General features: G+C 35.4%; 1 long non-coding RNA gene across 1 annotated transcript in view; it reads left to right on the top strand.

Moving 5' to 3' along the window:
• Positions 1-8368: 8368 nt before the first annotated feature.
• LOC135964558 (uncharacterized) overlaps positions 8369-19410 on the top strand; it is a 35925-nt gene continuing 24883 nt past the window's right edge. The window contains exon 1 of the long non-coding RNA XR_010577044.2: positions 8369-8560. This is a non-coding gene — a long non-coding RNA (uncharacterized lncRNA). The remainder of the gene's footprint in view (positions 8561-19410) is intronic.

The raw sequence follows: 19410 nt of genomic DNA, 5'->3' as shown, positions 1-19410 counted from the left end.
AATGTAGCTGATGTAGTAATTTCTCTGAGTCTATTTATCAAGTTGACCAGTTTCCTGCTTGCAAGATTTTAATTTTTGTGATTCCAAGTCAGAAGAATGGGAGAAAAATTGGTAAAATTAGTATGCAGTCTTAGAGCCAAAAAAAATTTAGAATCCAGTCCGAATTGCAGGTGAAGAAGAATCTCAAAAACAATGAACAGGGTTAAAATATAATAATGATTGTACTATAGTTTTCTTCTGAAACCTAGTTGTTCCTCTTTCCAGTCATACCAGTTTTTATAAAAGATAATCATAGTAAGATGAATTTATTTGCAAAATGAGTTTAGTCTCATTAAATGTGGCCTGATTGTTTGCATAAAGTGCCACAAGAATGATGATTGACCATATAGGCTCTTTTAAAGTTTGTTTTGCTGGAGTTTATCATAAGGAATCTCAGATTAGGCCTTTAAAAGCCACTCATTGCTATGAAGCTAAGCCAAGAACTTGCTATCAGGTTTTACCTGTATTACCTAGGGAAATTCCTATCTTCTTGAGGTTTCTAAAATACTCTGAGGTTCCTGGAACTGTTGGGAAGTGACATTCTTTACTTAATTCAAGTCTGGGAACCCTGTAAGAAAAGCATGTCTTCAAGATAACAGGCCAGTTTTCCAAGGGCTTCTATTGGCTTCATAAAGTCAACCTCAGTTTCTCAAAGCTGTCTGAGCATATCTAAGAATATGACATTCCAGTTGCAATCTTGGTAATGTAACCAGTGTTACCAGTTGTCCTGTTACAAAGAGCAGAGATTCTTACTGAACTTATGTGGATAAGAATACTGCCATAAAGTAAGAATACTGATAAATGGTTTCCATATTTTGGAGGAATCAGGCAGGGAGAAAAATATAAATGTTTCAATTCTGTTTATAAAAGTATGTATTACCAGATTGCTGTAAGCTATGGAAAGCTTAAAAGAAAAAATTTTCTTAAATCTAGAAAACGACACAAAAATAAACAGCAATGTTTCAAACAAAAGTCGTAAAATATAGTCCTTCATCAGTTCAGTCCCACATAATTAATTTTATTTCTTCTTATCAGATAATTATTTCTTTAATACAAATTTTGGACTCGTAAAACTAGATGTTGGTTTAGCAGTTTTATGAGTCCATTGTTAAAAAATTATTATTAGAGTTCTAGAAATCTTACCCAGTCTAATAATATGGTTAATATGGTTTAAAGTCATCAGAAAGTGTTTCAGAGTACCTGCCAGAGTCCTTCCCATAAATTTTTTGAAGAAGCAATTTTGCACTGTTGCTAATTGCAAAACATTTTTAGAGATGAGTCAACACCATGATCTGTAGATGACAAAAACTTAGAATGGCCATGGCTAAAAATCAGATGAGTTTACTATAAATAGCCATTGACAAAAAAGTGGTTATTTTTGTCACATACAACATTTTCACAAAATAACCAAAACTATGACTGACAAAATATCAGAATTCTAGAAATTTCATACAATTTTGGATTACTCATATCAATAACATACCCATATAAATATAACTCAAAGGATGTTAAATATCATTTCCAATTTTACAGTGCTTCCCATGTAATTTATATTAAATAGACCTAATTTGTTTAATACCTCTCTTTTGGACTTCTAGGGGTCGTTCCAGAATACCCAAAAGGTAATTGGAGGCAAAAAAAAACCCTTAATTTTGATTTCGGGAAGTTTGTCAGAAATAAAGGTTCTAAACACTTGATCAAAATAGAGTTATAGATTACTGCAAAATGATCATTCTTTTAATCAGAGTGAGAATTAAAACATTTTAAAAGCAAACACAGGAAGTTACATACTTGTAAAAAACAAAAACAAAACAAAAATCCTTTACTCTTTGATAGTGGAGAAGCAGTTTTACAAGTAATCAAAAGACAGGATGCGGTACACAGAATCTGTTTCTCCACCTTCTTTTTTTTTTCCTTTTTGCAGTTCTCTGAAAAAGGTAAACAATTTTTTTTAATTATTATTCCCTATCAATACTAAATAAAAATCTTGTTTAAAAGAGAGGACCAAATTCTAGTTTTATATTAGTGTCCTTTTGATATTAAGGGCTCATTTTAAGAAAACATAAATAATTTCTTTTTAATGTTAGTCAACTTAATCATACTTAAATTCTTTTTCATAAGAATCATCTTTAATACATCTTTCATAACCTATCCATTCAGTTTTATCAGTATCACTCTTATCTTTATTCATTCTGAAACAATCTTTAAATATCCTCCTAAATAGACAAAATTGCTTTTTGCTCAACAAGAACAAACAGCCTCATGCTTGCTTTATAACTTTATTAACCAAAACCCCATCTTACTTTCCTTGTGTGCTTTGAATACAGAATTGTTTCCTTTACTTTTAGTAATTTTAATTACATATGGTAATTAAAATTTTACCCTTAGTAACCTTAGTTTCTATTGAAAACCTAAAAAGTAAGCAATTTAAAATGACACATACCAACTTACTTATTTTATAATTTATAAAAAATATATGCTTCATTATTGTATAATTTTTAAATGTGGGCCAAGACCTATGTACTTACAGAATCAAATATATTTTGTCTTTTATAAAATTAAAGAAGCCAAAAGTAAATAAACATGTTCCGCTATTAATGTTTCAATATTTTATCTAATTTGGAAATGATCTAGATATTCAATGACTAGCTATCATTTGATTTAACTTAGCAAATTTCTAAGTGTGTACTTATCAAAGGGATTTGGGAAACTTATTTAAGCAAACATGTTACAAAATGTAGTTATTGATAAAAAGTACATTTATAAACTTTCATCCCCCTTACATATATTTAGTTTTCTTTTTCTCATTAAAATACAATAAGACATTAAATGAAGTAAGTTATAACCCTGCTAAAGATTTTTATAACATGTGTAAGAATCTTAAAGTCAAATACATGGGTATTTTACTGATAATTCAAGAAGATTTAATTGTCTTTATTAAACCAATGATACTAACCTAGCCTTACCAAAGAGCCACCCAATTCACATGTACTTGAAAAGTACTTAAGTGTATTCAATATTTTTATTAGTTTTAGGATTTAGCTTTATTAGGGCTCATTTATCTAAATTCCTTCAAAGGATTTTATACCAAGTAGTCACAACATATATCATACATGTACACATGTATAAATGCACACAAACATAGAATTCAGCTAACTGATAAGTTCTCATAGAAAAAACAGGATCTAAAGCACACAACAAAGACCTTACACACACACACACACAGGCACACACACAAAGAGAGAAAAAGAGTCTCAATATTAGCTTTTAATTAAGCCAACTTCTGACCATAGATTATAGAGCTCTTTTCTTTAAATTAAAAAAAATCTTATTACATTTTAGCAAGGGCAAATAGCAGTATTAAACTGTTCTTTTTTTCTTTTGAGAATCATTTCTTCAAGTTTGCATTTTAAATAGAGTGGTTTCTCAGGCAAGACTGGTTAGAAAATTTTCATCTCAAAGGCATAGGGAAAGAAGACAAGTTTTTCCAAGAATGACTTTTGAGGGACGTATTTGCATGTTAGACATCTTGTGTAATCAGTATTCGATTTTTTTTTTCCATTTCTTAAGGGCAGGATGGTCTCATTCTAATGCTTCGATTTTTTACAGTATTTTCAGACATCCTAAGATAAATAACTGCAGTTCAGTGGTTAGCAAGAACAGGTGGGCTTTAAATTTCTATCAAAGAAACATTTCTGTTTTTTTGAAATATTTAACTTGTAAGACAAAGACAGTTGCTTTTAATTCTCCTAAAAACTGTGTGGCAACCTGAATGATATCTAGAAGGTAACTCATACATCCAACAGTATCATCTTTAATTTGTTCTTTTATAACAGGGAGCAGATTTCCAGCTAAGATGCAAATCAAAAGATTTCTCTGTTCTGTACTGAAAGCTGTTTGCTTTTGATATGTTTTAATAAATTATTTTCTTTTATTCGGAGTATATGGTTCCATTATGCTTAAGGGTGAAGGCTAAACAAACAAAATAACATGTTCCTATTGCATTCTAAATAGAAAGCAACATTTTATATCAAAAATATACCTACAAGTGATTTGAGATCAAAATAAAGAAGCATACATGAGACAAAAGCAAATAAACTTTATGACATTAACCAAGTCTCTAAAGAGGAAGCAAAATAAAATTCTGCCCTTTCAAAATCCAGATAACTTCCGAAGACAGGGAAAAAGAAAGAAAAGCTTAAACAACCATCAGTATGCTACTCACAAATGGGGTGCAACTTGCATTTCTATCTGGTCATATTCTTGGGATTCCCAACCTTTCAGTTGGGTGCCTACACATGAAGGTTCAATAATCCATGTGCTACTGATAGACAGAAAATAAAAATGATACAAATAGGAAAACAAAAGCTGTTTATGGGAGGAAAAAGATTACTAATAAATGGGTATCCCAAAAGACAAGAGTCATACAAATTCAAAACAAATATTTCTAACTAATTTCTATAAAGTAAATTTTTCTCTCCTGAGCTAAAGTAATTTAGTGAAGAAAGGAATTTATGGAGGGTTCAAAAGACTTTAAGTCTGCCTTAAATCTGATTTCTGTTGAATTAGGTATAGTGACTGTCTAGTTAACTCCCTCAATGTTTACATTTCAAAAACATGGCAAGATTTACATCTCCAGGAGACTGAGAAAGGGCTGGAGATTCAGGCTGAAGCATCTTTTGTTTAAATTTGATTTTCCGTATGTACCGATAGGTCAGATGGTTAAGATAAGAGCCCTCTAACATTTTTTTTCCTTTAAATATAACTAATTTATTTATTCCTAAGGTAATTCCAACAAATATAAGAACTAGTTTACATACACACTTCCTTCTGTTAATATAGATTTGTAAAGATAAAAGAGTCAAGAAGACACTCTTACCACCCACCCCAACCAGGCACTGCAGGCAGGGACATGAGACCTCAGCAAAAATGTTTATCTTTCTTTGCTGGTTTTTTGTCAGTTTTCCCAGGATCCCATCTGCAGACTCCCAATAAGTAGAGGGATTTGTTCTCTTGGCTCACCAAAGCTGTAAGGGTGAAGAAAAGTTTTCTTCCCTCCTTCCTGAAGGCTTGATAATTTGAGTCTGTAAAACAAACTGACAATAGACGGATTAACAGAAAAGGCATACAAAGTTGTTATATGCACATGTGTGCATGGGAGCCACACAAAACATGAGACTCAATGGCCAGATAAATGAAGTTGTTTTACTCTACAGAAAATGATAGGGGGGTGGGGTTCCTGGACAGTGGGATGGTATCAGCTATTTGTAGAAGGGTGAGGGGAGGAAATACTTGGTGAGCAAAGGCCATCATGTTATAAAATCTTTTAGGTAATGGCCATCAGAAGAACTGGTGACTTCTCAGAACTTTATCTGAGAAGATAAATATGTTTGGGGGTCATCTCAGAACTTTATCTGTCTTTAGGTAGATAAAGCGGCCTAACAGAAATACTTTAACTTACATCTGTTATTTATCTTACCAAGATAGATGTAAATTCTTTTAATCAAAAGGACAGCTTTTTAGATATTTCTATCTTCAGTTCTCAAATTACCAACTCAGAATATGCCAAAGAAGTATATACTGGGGTGGCATATTCTGGCCTCCCACACCATAACCAGCTGCAACGGAAATGAGAAATTTTAATTTTAACTATATGTCCACGTGTCCAGCTAAAGTTGGGCAACCCTCTTACCAAAAGAAAGAATGAATATTGGTGAAATGCAGTTGCCATGCCATAATGTTTACAAGGATTCATAAACTTAAACATCATTTATACATTTTCTTTTATAAAAGATGCGATCCCCAAAGTAGTAAGCTCACTGTGATGACTAAAAGCTTTTGATAGTGTGCAGCACAAAACGTTAAGAAAATTTATACATATTTGTTATTTCCATTTAATGTGTTTATGTGAAATAAATTAAAAACAAAATAAAACAAATATGCTATGGACAGTGTATTTTGAAAAAGCATGCCTGGAATTATGTAGATTTTGTTGCCAAATAACATTCAAGTGAGTCACCTATTAAAAAAGTCTCATATTTTCATACTTAAAAACATAGAAATATAATTTTTTAAAAAACTTAAAAAATATTCCAGTTGTTTTAATAATTTTAAAATCTTTGTATTAAAAATAAACATTCAACATGTTTGTATTAATTTGGATAAATTAATTTTTTATTAATATATCAGAAGATTGAGTTTTTCCAGCCAAATTAAAACCTAAATATTTGAATATCTGTAGATGGGAATAAAAAATGGGCCAACCATAAATACCTTCAATATGTATATACTTGACCTTTATAGATTTCTTTTTAGGCTGTGACAGACATTAAAATTCATATCAAAAATAATAGTTATTGTATTTATTAAAGGACTAACTTTTGTCATTAATTTTGTACTAATTTTATATCAATATATAGCCTGATTAATGTTGTATCAATAATACAGTATTCATAAATATTGTTCATATAATACTTACCTACTTTTCATTTTATGTATATTTTATGCATATTTTATAGTATATGTAACAGTGGTATGGTTGTATATATTTAAACAAGATAAGTCAATCAACCCACAAATACAAGAGGAATGCAGTTAAAGTATTTTTAGTTATGTGGTGGACAACCAAAAAGGTTTGGAGAGCAGTGGTTTCCCAAATGTTGTATTTCCACCATAAAGACATAGTGTATATTTTTAAATGTAGATATAAGAGAAATATAGTGTACTAATATTTAATGCATGGATTGTCACTGGAAAACTCATATTTGGTATTTGTCAGAAGGTCCCAAGGTGTCCACTCTAGTTTCTGGATTAGAAACAAGAATTTACATGCTTTATGAGGGGTTATTACACTGTGTCATGAGCATCCTGAGGGACTAGTGGAACTAGTTTCTTGGATCTGTGTCTCAGACTCTAGAAAATTCTTGCACTTTTATGTCCAGTGTTACAGGGAGCAAGATACTAGCGGGGCAAACACACCTGACAATGTGTTGCATATATTCCTACCCATCTTTTTATCAGTTTGTGTAATTTCTGAGAATAAAAACTCTGAGTTCCTGGCATCAGTGTTAGCAAGTTTATGTGAAGACAGTTATGCTTAATTGTAGTCAAGTGTTATATCATTAGTATGGACAGAGTGAACACAGAAGTACCAAATTTACTTTAGTGGATAAAGTTTGGATGGACAGGTTTCAAGTAGGTGTCAAGAACAACATTGCTGGGGGTAGAGGTATGCAAGGAGCATCTCTTATTAGGTTGATGCAAACTAATTGCAGTTTTTGCCATTACCTTCAATGGCAAAACTACAATTACTTTTGCACCAACCTAATGATTTTTAGTTAATTAATTAATGCTTATGGTAAATGTATTGTGTGCCACAACTATGTTACCTCAGACAATACAGAGGTGGAAAAGGCAAAACCTGTCTGTATCCCAGTGGAGCATAGAGGGTTACTAGTGAAAGGAAGCATTTAGAAAAGACTCAAAATGTTTAATGCAGTTTTATGAAGGGCTACAAAATGAACATACAGAGTGCTATGTGAATGCCTAATGAGGACATCTTACTTAGCCTATAGGTTCAGAGACGACATCCTTGGGGAGTGATGTGTAAAGGCCTGTAATGATTAGGAATTGAAAAGGCAGAGGGTAAGAGGCAACACTGACAAGAGTAGGCATGGAACCATGGAATTAAGTGAAATAAAGTGTTTGTCAATTATAGAGTGCTTTTGAAATGTGAAAATTTACAGAAAGTCCTTAGTGGTTGCTATGGACTGTATTGTGTCCCCCTAAACCCCATGTGCTGAAGCTCCACATCCCTAATATGACTATTTAAAGATACGGCCTTTAGAAGGTAATCAAGGTTAAATGAAGTTATATGTGTGGGGCTCTAATCCGATAGGATTGGTGGCCTTGTAAGAGGAGGAAATGAATTCTACATCTCTCTCTTCCTCTCCCTTCTTTTCTCTCTATCCCCTAGTGCAAACTCTCAGGAAGGACCACAGGAAGACACAGCAAGAAGGCTGCCATCTGCAAGCCAGGAAGAGAGCCATCACCAGAGCCTAACCATGCTAGTACTTTGATCTAGAACTTCCAGCCTCCAGAACTGTGAGAAAACAAATTTCTGTTGTTTAAGTTACCAAGTCTATGATATTTTGTAATGGCAAGCCAAGCTGACTTAAACAGTTATTATCTAATTTATCCTCTGAACTGACTCTCGTAATAATAATGTGATAAAGAAACTAGCAGCTCCTATTGATTGCACACTTGCTATATATCTGGCACTGTTTTAGATACTTTATGAAATGTAACTCCAATTCTCAAATCAGCTAAAAGGTGGGTATAATCTGTGCCTGCAGATGAACCAACCAAGTCTCACAGAGATGAAGTGATGGGCTCAAGATCACACAGCAAGCCAGAATAAAATTCAGACAGGTTCCAAGACCAAAGATCTTCTCTCTTTTCCTGGACAGACAGTCATCTAGCTCTTCCTTGAATACCTCCAGTAATGATATTTCTTTCCAAGGTAGCTTGTTTCAGTGTTAAATGAGAAACAGGTTCAAGTTGTGGTTTGTTTTTATTTTGTGTTGAGCTGAAACATGCCTCTGTATTATTTTTTTCAATTGTCCCTGGCCCACTCCTATAGTATTTTATTCTTCATAACAGGATTTCATCATCTTCTGTTGGTCTACCCTCTTTTAGGGTGAACCATATTCAATGAGTAATTCATTGTCTGTGGATTTGTTTCCACCTGTGAAGCCGCAGAACTTTGGTCCTCATCCTCAAATTGCCTTCAGTTCTATCTGGAGGTCTGCAAAAGAATTTTTAAGTTTTTAAGCAGTATAACCATGGGCCTCAGTTCTACTTGTATTCGTATTTGTCTACTTGTTTATATCTGTTATCACTGCTCGCCATGAAAAGCCCAAAGTCATTTCAAAAGTATATACCAGATGCTACTGGGATTTCTAGAGCTTACAACAAACAAACAAACAAAATCAAGCAGTGCTACGGGCAATACCAAGAAAAGGTAAGGGTCATCTTTCTCAGCTTTCTGCCTTAAATTATCTTCAGATGCCAAAAGCTGCTCTCTGTCGTCTCAGAAATTCCCCTCAATAGTTCTATGAGCTTCTTCCTCTTTTTCCTTAGTGGATGTATACCAATACATGGGACTGGTGGGGTAAAGATGCTCTTCTATCCTCCTCCTTTCTCCAGTTACCTCTTCCTTCTCTCACACACCTGCACCTGCCCCAAGCTTCTGCATTCCCATTTACAAATTAAAGCCCACATTCTTAGGAATGGAGTAAATATTAGATTTGGGCAAGATTGTGTGGGGGATAGGTACTGCAGTCAAGTGCAAGAGGTAGCTCTTGGCTACACTTGCAGAAATTAGCTTAAAATGCTCTTTTTCATTATTAGACGGTTTTCAGTTCATTTGCTACCCCAGTAGCCTCTTGGCATGTGTTTCTGTTTGTTAGTGCTCTTCTCAAAATGGAGCACTTATAATTGAACCTAATGTTCCAGATGTGACCTGATTAGGTCAGTGTACAATAGGATAGTTAATGCCATTCTTCAAAATCAAATCTAATCCAAGTAGCTTCCTGCTGCTTACAGCCCTCATCTGATTGCCTTTCTTGGTATTGACCAATGGAGCTAAATTTATATTGATGGCCTCCCCATGCCCCCGCCACCCCATCATCTCAATTTCCTTTCATTCAACTGATGCGCCAACTTCTCAGGATCCCTCACCATTTCCCAGTCTTTTCTTTGCATGCACAATTCTCTTTTTCTAGAATCTTCTTTTCCTCTTCTCCACCTGAAGAAATGTTTCTAGTTCTCCATTTCTCTTTTGTCTTAGATGGTCCTTCTCCTTCAGTCCCTTTTCAGTGTTACTTGTCACATTTTATTGTTACTATCTTTAAAGCATATGCACCCCAACTGTAAGCACTTTCCAATTACCGATGGCAGAAATCACGTATGATTCACTTTTGTTTCCCAGGTTTTTATTTTCTTTCTAGCACATTTGGATGTTCAGAATTTTTCACTTAGTTAATAAATTATCTTGGAATTAAGTTACATTACCTATTTAGTTACAATTGCTTTGTTTTTAATATTCTATAAAATACTAGATGACTTGTTAGACATATTTTTGAAATTAAATTACTTAGCTTTTAAACTATGTTAATAAAATACCTATGTTAATGTTGCTCCCATGGCAACCCATTGTGGCAGAAATGGCTGGTTGTTCGTATTTTCCTAGGATGTTTTTTGGGGAGAGATGGGAGGAGAGAGCATTCTAATAATCTGCCACTTGTACTATACCTTAGAGTGGTAGAGTTTAAAACACACCTGGAGGTAATCACAATGATCATCTTTTTAAAGATAAGAAAACTGTGGCTCAAAAAATGTATTGGATTGCTGAAGTTTCCACAGCTAGTTGCTATACTATTAGGTTTGTGCAGAAGTAATTGTGATTCTAGACCGTGAATTTTAAATCATTATAACTAGGCTGAAACACTTCTTTATTAATCAAAATAGGAATCATCACAGTAAACACATCATTGCCAACAAGAAATAAGTTTGTTTATTCGTGTAGTGGAAAAAGTCAGAGCTTCAGGATTCAACTCTGGAAAGCATTCTCTGTATCCTGCTGGTTGTGGAAGTGTTTTGCCTGCAAAACGTTGTGCAGGTGTTTGAAGTGGTAGTCGATTGGCGAGAGGGCAGGTGAATGACGCAGTGGATGACGCAAAACTTCATAGCCCAGTTTGTTCAATTTTTGAAGTGTTGGTTGTGCGACGTGTGGTCGGGCGTTGTCGTGGAGAAGAATTGGGCCCTTTCTGTTGACCATTGCTGGCTGCAGGTGGTGCAGTTTTTAGTGCATCTCATCAATTTGGTGAGCATACTTCTCAGAAGTAATAGCTTCGTTGGGATTCAGAAAGCTGTAGTGGATCCAACCGGCAACAGACCACCAGTGACCGTGACCTTTTTGTGGTGCAAGTTTGGCTTTGGGAAGTGCTTTTGAAGTTCTCAGTCTAGACACTGAGGTGTTCATCACTGGTTGTCGTATAAAATTCACTTTTCATCACACATCACAGACCGATCGAGAAATAGTTTGTTGTTGTTGTGTAAAATAAGAGAAGATGACATTTCAAAACAATGACTTTCTAAACTTTTCGCTCAGCTCATGAGGCACCCACTTATCAAGCTTTCTCACCTTTCCAATTTGCGTCAAATGCCAAACGACCGTAGAATGGTTGGCATTAAGTTCTTCAGGAATTTCTTTTCTTTTCTTTTCTTTTTTTTGAGGCAAAGTCTTGCTCTGTTGCCCAGACTGGAGTGCAGTGGCATGATCTCAGCTCACTGCAACCTCTGCCTCCTGGGTTCACGCCATTCTCCTGCCCCAGCCTCCCGAGTAGCCGGGACTACGGGCTCCCACCACCATGCCCGGCTAATTCTTTGTATCTTTAATAGAGACGAGGTTTCACCATGTTAGCCAGGATAGTCTCAATCTCCTGACCTCGTGATCCACCCGCATTGGCCTCCCAAAGTGCTGGGATTAGAGGCATAAGCCACCATGCCCGGCCTCTTCTTCCGCAATTTCTTGTGGTAGTTTTAAGAGGATCAGCTTTGATGATGGCTCTCAATTGGACATTGTCAACTTGTGATCGCCGGCCTCTATGCTCCTCATTTTCAAGGCTCTCATCTCCTTTGCAAAACTTCTTGAACCGCCACTGCACTGTACGTTCATTAGCAGCTTATGGGCAGAATGCATTATTGATGTTGTGTGTTGTCTCTGCTGTTTTATGACCCATTTTGAACTCAAAAAGGAAAATCACTCAAATTTGCTTTTTGTCTAACACCATTTCCGTAGTCTAAAATAAATATAAAATAAACAGCAAGTCATAAGTCATTAGCAAAAAAAAAAGAGCGAGAAATGCACATTAAAATGATGTATACCATAACCACATTTATTTAAGAATGTATTCCAATATCAAACAGCAAATTTCAACAATGCAGAAACTGCAATTATGTTTGCACCAACCTAACAGTACAGCTGGAATGAAAACCCAGGTCATGTCTAAGGTTGCTGCTGCTTCTTTTTTAACGTTATTTCTAATGTTACTATTAGATGCTACTAAAATAATGCTACTATTATTTCTTATTCATCTTTCATAAACACACCTTTAGCCTCTTTTTATTTTTTACCTTATCTTACTTCACTTGTAGGATGGTTAGTGTTAACAGCACAAGATTGGAAGCAAACTGCCTAAGTTCATAATGCTGGCTTTGCATCTTTCTAATTTGGTAACCTTGGGAAATAATTCAGTCATTTCAGCCTCAGTTTCCTTATCTACAAAATGGGTATACTAACAGTTTTTACCTCATATTATTGTGAAGATTAAGATATTTTATATAGATAAATCAATTTCATCACTATATATAGAAGCCCTATGTGTGTTTGCTGTAATTATGATAATCACCCACAACTCTGTGCTCTTTTTTACCTGTCACCAACCTGTGTGGCTCCTTAATGTAATGTAACTGCTGTCACCATATCACAACCAAGTGGCCAGCATCTTGGATTTTCTCCTTGATAATTTTAAATAAACTTTTAAAATGTGGGAGTAATTTTAGACTTACCTAAAAGTTGCAGAGATACCATATTTACTGTATGGCCTTCATCCAGCTCCAGCTATTGTTAACATCTCACATAACCACTGTCCATTTGTCAAACCTAAGAAACTAACATTGACACAATATTATTGACTAAATTACAGGCTGCATTAAGATTTCACCAGATTTTCTATGAATGTCCCTTTTTCTAGTCCAGAATCCAGTCTAGAATATCGAATGGCACTTAGTATTTTATTCTTTTTTATTTAATGCTCCTTTTAAAATGAACACTGATGATTGGACATGAGAGTGCTAATATGGGCTATTTTGTCCCAAAGAGAGAGGCACTATCACCTCTTTCATAACCAGTGTACTGAACATCAAGGACACCTAATCACCCTAATCTCCTGGCAGAGACCAAAATGAACAGACAGAGAAGATAATCAGTTTCCCTACTTAAGAGCCGCACTTTCTGCAGTCAGGGAACGCATGAGAGTAAACAGAGTGTGAAGAACAGAGCTGCTGATCAGAAAGTCTTGTTAGGCTTGTGGGAGGTAGTCCAGGTAAATGACTCACAATAAAAGAGAGTAAATGTGGGAATCTTCTAGTGTCTCCTGGTTTCAGAGAAAGTTTATAAGGAGAGACATTTGTTCATTTATTCAAATATTTATTGAGCACTTACTATTGTCAGACATTATTCCTGGTGTGAGATATTGTTTAGAATTTGTGAAAACAATTTATTCTTTCTCAAATTGACTTCTTCCAGCAATGTAAATAAGAAATAAATTTTAATTTTTAAAAAATCATATTATTAATTTTAAATGCCTTGAAGATAACAAATAAATACATATATTCTTTTCTTGCATCATTCAATGCATTTTTTTGGCTTTTTAATTTCACATATTAATAAAAGTAGTTATGAAAGCATTAAAATTAAATATAATTTTTAAACCTCTACTGTGTACCAGGCACTGTGTTGTCTATTTAAATTATCAAATTAAACCTTTATTAAAATCCTCTGAAATGGAGATTTACTGTTCCACTTTAAGAGGTGATAAACTATGACTCACAGAGCTTGGGTGAACTTCGTGATCTCTTGAATGTCAGAGCAGAGTTGGAATTTAACACCACCGTCTCTGAAAACCCACATCTTTAAGGCCAGGTTGCCTCATTCTGTTCTGAGTTGGGGGTGACATTGCCAAGCCTGATGGATGGTAAGGAGCAGAGACTTCCTATTCTGGTCTAAGTTTGAATCTGGTCATTTATAAGGGAAGCATGGAAAATGAAATGCAGTTTTGTTATTGTGGTTGAGAGTGAGAAGTTATTGAACGATGAAGGGAATCTGAGGAGAGTGTTATAAAATGAAGGTTTAGAGAAGAGAGTTAATTTTCTGAAGAAAAAGTAAATTGATCAGAAGCAAAGTTAGTAAATCTTAAGGCTTTTATGGCGGTAATAAAAAAAACAAAACACAACACAGAAAGCAAGCTAAGAAACAGAACAGGCATGGCTTAAGGCCAGTGTGGACGGCCCCATGCCCTCATGCTATCTCCTGAGTCCCAGCTCTGCTCTCCTCTCTCAGGGGCTACCCTGTCTCAGAGGGTAGACCCTCTGCCTCAGACTGGGCAGAGCCCTGCAGTGGTTAAGGGTGGGCTTGGGCAAGCAATCAGAGAAGCAACAATAGCTCAAGCCCCTGCTGTACTATCCTGTGGCCTGGGCCCAGGTTTCTGTTTCTCCATTTGGCAATGAAACTGCACTGAATATGACACATAACCTTCCTAGGCTGTGCTATTACTTGGTGTCCCATTAGGCCTCCTGGGGCATATGTCTAGCATGTTCTCTCAGAACAGAGTCATGATAGAGGTAGTCCCTAAATCTGTGCCATGCTTGCTTCTGACAAACAGAGGAGAGAGTATCAACTCCTCTATTGTGTTTTTCTCAAGCTAGTCCTATCTCTCTCTTCACCTCACTCTACCTCTGTGCTTTTATTATATAGACAATGGCTATTTTATAAGAATGCAGGGAATAATTACGACAACAACCAATGTGAGTGACCCCTTTTTTGTTGTTTGTTTGTTTTTTGTTTTTCAGTGGAGAGGGAGAATCTAGGTTTTGAAGAACTTCTCAAGATCAAATTAGAATTTGGCCTTCAGGGGTATAATCCAACCTGAGAGTGGAATGCCCATAGTGAAATTGCTTTGGATACCATCTGATTGGATTGCTCTTCATTTTACAGACAAAAAAAGTTAAATGCTTTTCATAAGACACAAAGTTGGCTATGGGCACAGCTGTGACTCAAACTTAGATCACCTCATTTCCAAATTAGTGTTCTTTCTACCATGATACTGAAAGAGAAGAGGTGAAAAAAAAGAAATGGAAAATTCCACTTACAATAAACTTTAAAATTTCCCCCCAATTTGGTTGGAACCAAAATAAATAATTTGTCAAAACTTTAAAATAATTTTTAGAGGAAAATATCAACATTTTCCACTGTTCTTGAAAGTGTTATTAGAGGTCTGGGTGGTGGAAATGATTGACAATTTTAAGATCAGGGAGAAATTTCTATTATGTAAGTCATATTTCTATGACAATGTCAAGCATTCTACTTAGTCATCTATTATATCATAGTTATTATCTACCCTCAATGTCTAAGGCAATTCAACTCCATAAAATAGTAAAGAAGCTGTAGTCTCATAGGATAAAAAGGTATCAGGACAGAAATATCCATTTCAAGTTCCTATTTGAGAAGCCACATAGTAACATGAGACAAATATTGACACCATGGGTAGGAGACCACCACCAATAATGCATTAAGGGCATAACTAATGAGAAAGAAATAGGACAGAGCTTCATCTCCTTGCTTCATTTTGTGCCCCAGGCACTCAACTCTGAGAAATGCACCTGCCACTATGATTTTGTTACAAGCTGTGGTAGTTCTCCTTATTAGTGAAAGAAATGATGGTATTGGTCTCTGTTCTCATTTGCCATTTAGCTTATTATAGCTTGTTCTTATATAAGTTCCATAGGGAATGTATACATGTCAAATAACTGTGCTATCCACAGTGGAATTTGTTTATTCTTAATCATTTTTGAGAAGAAGGGAAAGTTTCCTGATTTTGTTGTTGTTATTGCTCATGGGAGAAGATAAAACATCTATTTAGACTGGTAAGATTAACTTTCTAAGGACTTTGACTCTGTAAAATGAGGACACAGGATTAAATTATCTTAAAGATATTTTCCAGCACACAAGCCACAATATTTACAACATCTGTATATCACTATTTCCTCCCTTCCTAGTGATGAAAAGGATAGGTCTTGAAAATTTATGAGAAAAGGAAGGAAATACATACACATACACATTTTTTTTTCTCTCTCTGTTTCTCTGTCTTTTTCTGTCTTCACATACATGCAGACCACAAACTCTTTGCTGGAACTTGGACTGTATGGATTCTATAAATTATCTCATTTCATCCTTTCAGCAATCTTAAGAAGCATATAATTTTACTCGTTTTAAAGATTAGGAAGACAGATTCAGAGAGGATAATTAATTTGCCAAAACTCATACAACCATTGGCGGAGATGAAAATACATTATGTGATTCCTAAATCTATGACTTTGCACGATACTAGAGGATCAGTTGAAAGGCATGGAAATTAGGTAAGAATGACAAAAGTCTTACCCAAGAAGACACATTGCCTTCATTCTGAAGTCTACATTTTCTTGCTCTTTCTTAACACTTTCTTTGTCTCCCTGCCCTCTCTTTCTCCCATTTATTTCTTTCCAAAGTCATTTTACATTTTCTTATTCCATTTCTCTGATTCCAAAAGAGAATAAACATATAAGACATATAAGATGAATGCTATCTGTATTTCCAATCTTCCTTATTTTTGTTGTTTTTTTGTTTTTGTTTTTTTTTTTTGTTTGTTTGTTTTGTTTTGTTTTGAGATGGAGTCTCTCTGTCTTGCCCAGGCTGGAATACAGTGGTGTGGTCTTAGCTCACTACAACTTCTGCCTCCCGAGTCCAAGTGAATCTCCTGCCTCAGCCTCCTGAGTAGCTGGGATTACAGGGACGTGCCACCATGCCCAGCTAATTTTTGAATTTTTAGTAGAGATGGGGCTTTACCATGTAGGCCAGGCTGGTCTTGAATTCCTGACCTCGTGATCTACCTGCCTTGGCCTCCCAAAGTGCTGGAATTATAGCTGTGAGCCACCACACCCGGCCTTCCATTGTTTTCTTACAAGTTCATTTTTGAAAAATAACACAATAAAGTGTAAAGGACACAAGTTTGGCTTATTAGTTTTTTAGCTGATAATTTGAAACTGATAAGCTATCACCTATGATTATTATGAAGATTCAGTTGCATAGCTCACTTGAATGAAGCATTTAGTGCAGAAAGACTAGTGTATATACTTCATTAAAAAGGATAAATTAGGCCGGGTGTGGTGGCTCACACCTGTAATCCCAGCTCTTTGGGAGACAGAGGCTGAGTAATTGTTTGAGGCTAGGAGTTTGAGACCAGCCTGGGCAATATAGCAAGATCCAATATCTACAAGAATAACAAACTATTAGCCGAGTGTGGTGGTGCACATCCGTAGTCCCAACTGCTTGGGAGGCTGAGGTGGGATGACTGCTTGAGCCCAGGAGTTCGAGGTTGCAGTGAGCTATGATTGCACCATTGCACTTCAGGTTGGTTGACAGAATGAGACCCTGTTTTTTTTTTTTTAAAAAAAAAAAAGGGAGCAAGTTATTTTTTCCCTCAGTACTGATGAAATATAGAATGGAGAATGTTAGGAGAGAAGAGGATGCAAGAAGGGGATGTGATTGCCTAGCCTATCCAGTTGGAATGCCAGTTTTCCTTTCCAGTATGTCTTGAACGTAGTAGAGAATATATTCTCTTAAGGGACACTGGGGAATCTGCCCTGTGGAGGGTTGTGCTAGGAGCCATCAGGCTATCTTGGCAGCTGGTGCAGCTTTGCTTGAAGAGCTCCTTGTTATGCCCATGTAGACCCAAGTGGGCATCACCTACTCTGTTTTCACACATCATCCAATATCTCTGTATTAATAATGCAGTTTGGGTGTGACCAGCTCCTAACATTCATTAAAGGCTTCAGGAAATTTTTGTAGCTTAGGAAGTAGTATTACTAGAGATTTAGAGGTCACCAGATACATTTATTTCTTTGTTCTGTCTTACACAGATCTAATAATTCTTTCATTCATCCAACATTTATTGAGTATAACTGTGAACCAGGAAACAGTGGTAAAAATAAAATAACGACCAACTACAAAAACAACTAATATTAATTGGATGTGTTCCATACCAGGTATTTTATATTTTAAGCACTTTGTATTAATTATTTAGTCCTCAGAACTATCCTATGAAGTCGGTGGTATTATCGCCATCACATTGATGAAGTGAAGATGCTGAGGATACAGCTTATAAGTGATGGGTGCAAGTTGAGAACTGAAACAGATATAAACTTTTCTTTCACAAAGAATACATACTCCAGCAAGGAAGAAAAGCTGGCAAATAAATAATTGGAAAATCAACTATATAATGGTGCTCATTATTGCACTGTACTGTCTCCACTGCCCCAGTAGTGATTAACTTTGACTAGAGGCATTAAAACAAGGTATCCCATTTAAGTTGCATCTTGAAGGATATTAAAAAATATGACCTAGTAGACAAAGAAGAGAGAATCATCCTAGACTGAAATTCTAATTCATGGCATATGTAGAAAAATGAGAGTAGTTCAGAATAGTTAAATTGTTAGGAAAAGTTGGAGTTAGTGAAATCCAAAGGGTGCCAATCATTGTAGGTCTTGAATATTGTAGAATTTTAGATTTTTTGTACACCAAAGAATAAGAACTTTTTGGAGGTTTATAACCACAGAAGTGGCATGATATAATTTACATTGTAAATGGATTAAGAAGAAAGAAGCTGAGGACAGGGGAAACCTCTTAGGAAAAACATGTTAGTCTGGGTAAGACATGATAAAGAACAGATTGATGGTTGTTGAATTAAAAATAGAGATGAGGGGGCAAATGTAACTGATATTTACAAGTTAAAATGTTGGAGACTTGGTCAGTAGGAAGAAAAATTGAAGGTGGAGTGCAAAGGGAAGCAGAATCAAGAGACTAAGAGGAAAAAAAAATACTGGTCATGTTTGATTTTGTATAATGATTGAAGCTCAGCTGTAACCGCTGCCTCTGTTACTTGGTTACATAAATCCCCCTTTTGTTCTATGCTAGTTCACATTGGATTTTTGGCATTTGTAGCAAAAATATTTTTGACTAGTATACCCAGGAACTACAAACATTTAAGTTTTAGGAAGTAGAAGTGACATTCCAATACAAGATCTGACCCCTCTGTTGTGGATGAATGAAGTTGAATATTCAGATGAACAGATCAGCTTTCAAGGCTTAAAAATATCATGCATCTTTTGATATCAGAGACGCAGAGATGCAGATTCTTAAAGCTTGTTCCATTGTATAAAAGGGATATGAAGAACAGATTCTAGAAGACTTTCACTGCAATACGTACTATAAATTGAGGAGCTGTGATTGCTATTGTAATGAACTAGATTAAAACGTGAACAGAATTTGTGAAATATTGAAGCAATAGAAATCATTTAGCATGAAGAAAGAAAGGCCAGAACACAAAATTACTGTTTTGAATTATTGGAAATGCGCTGAAATGAAGCTCCATGACAAATGTTTCTTTCTTCTCACCAAAAAGAGAGCAAGAGGAAATGGATTCAAGTTGAAGC

Source organism: Macaca fascicularis, chromosome 8, assembly GCF_037993035.2.
Source record: "Macaca fascicularis isolate 582-1 chromosome 8, T2T-MFA8v1.1".
Classification (NCBI taxonomy): Eukaryota; Metazoa; Chordata; class Mammalia; order Primates; family Cercopithecidae; genus Macaca; species Macaca fascicularis.
The sequence above is the reverse complement of the archived record's forward strand: the minus strand, read 5'-3'. Positions and strand labels throughout refer to the sequence as shown.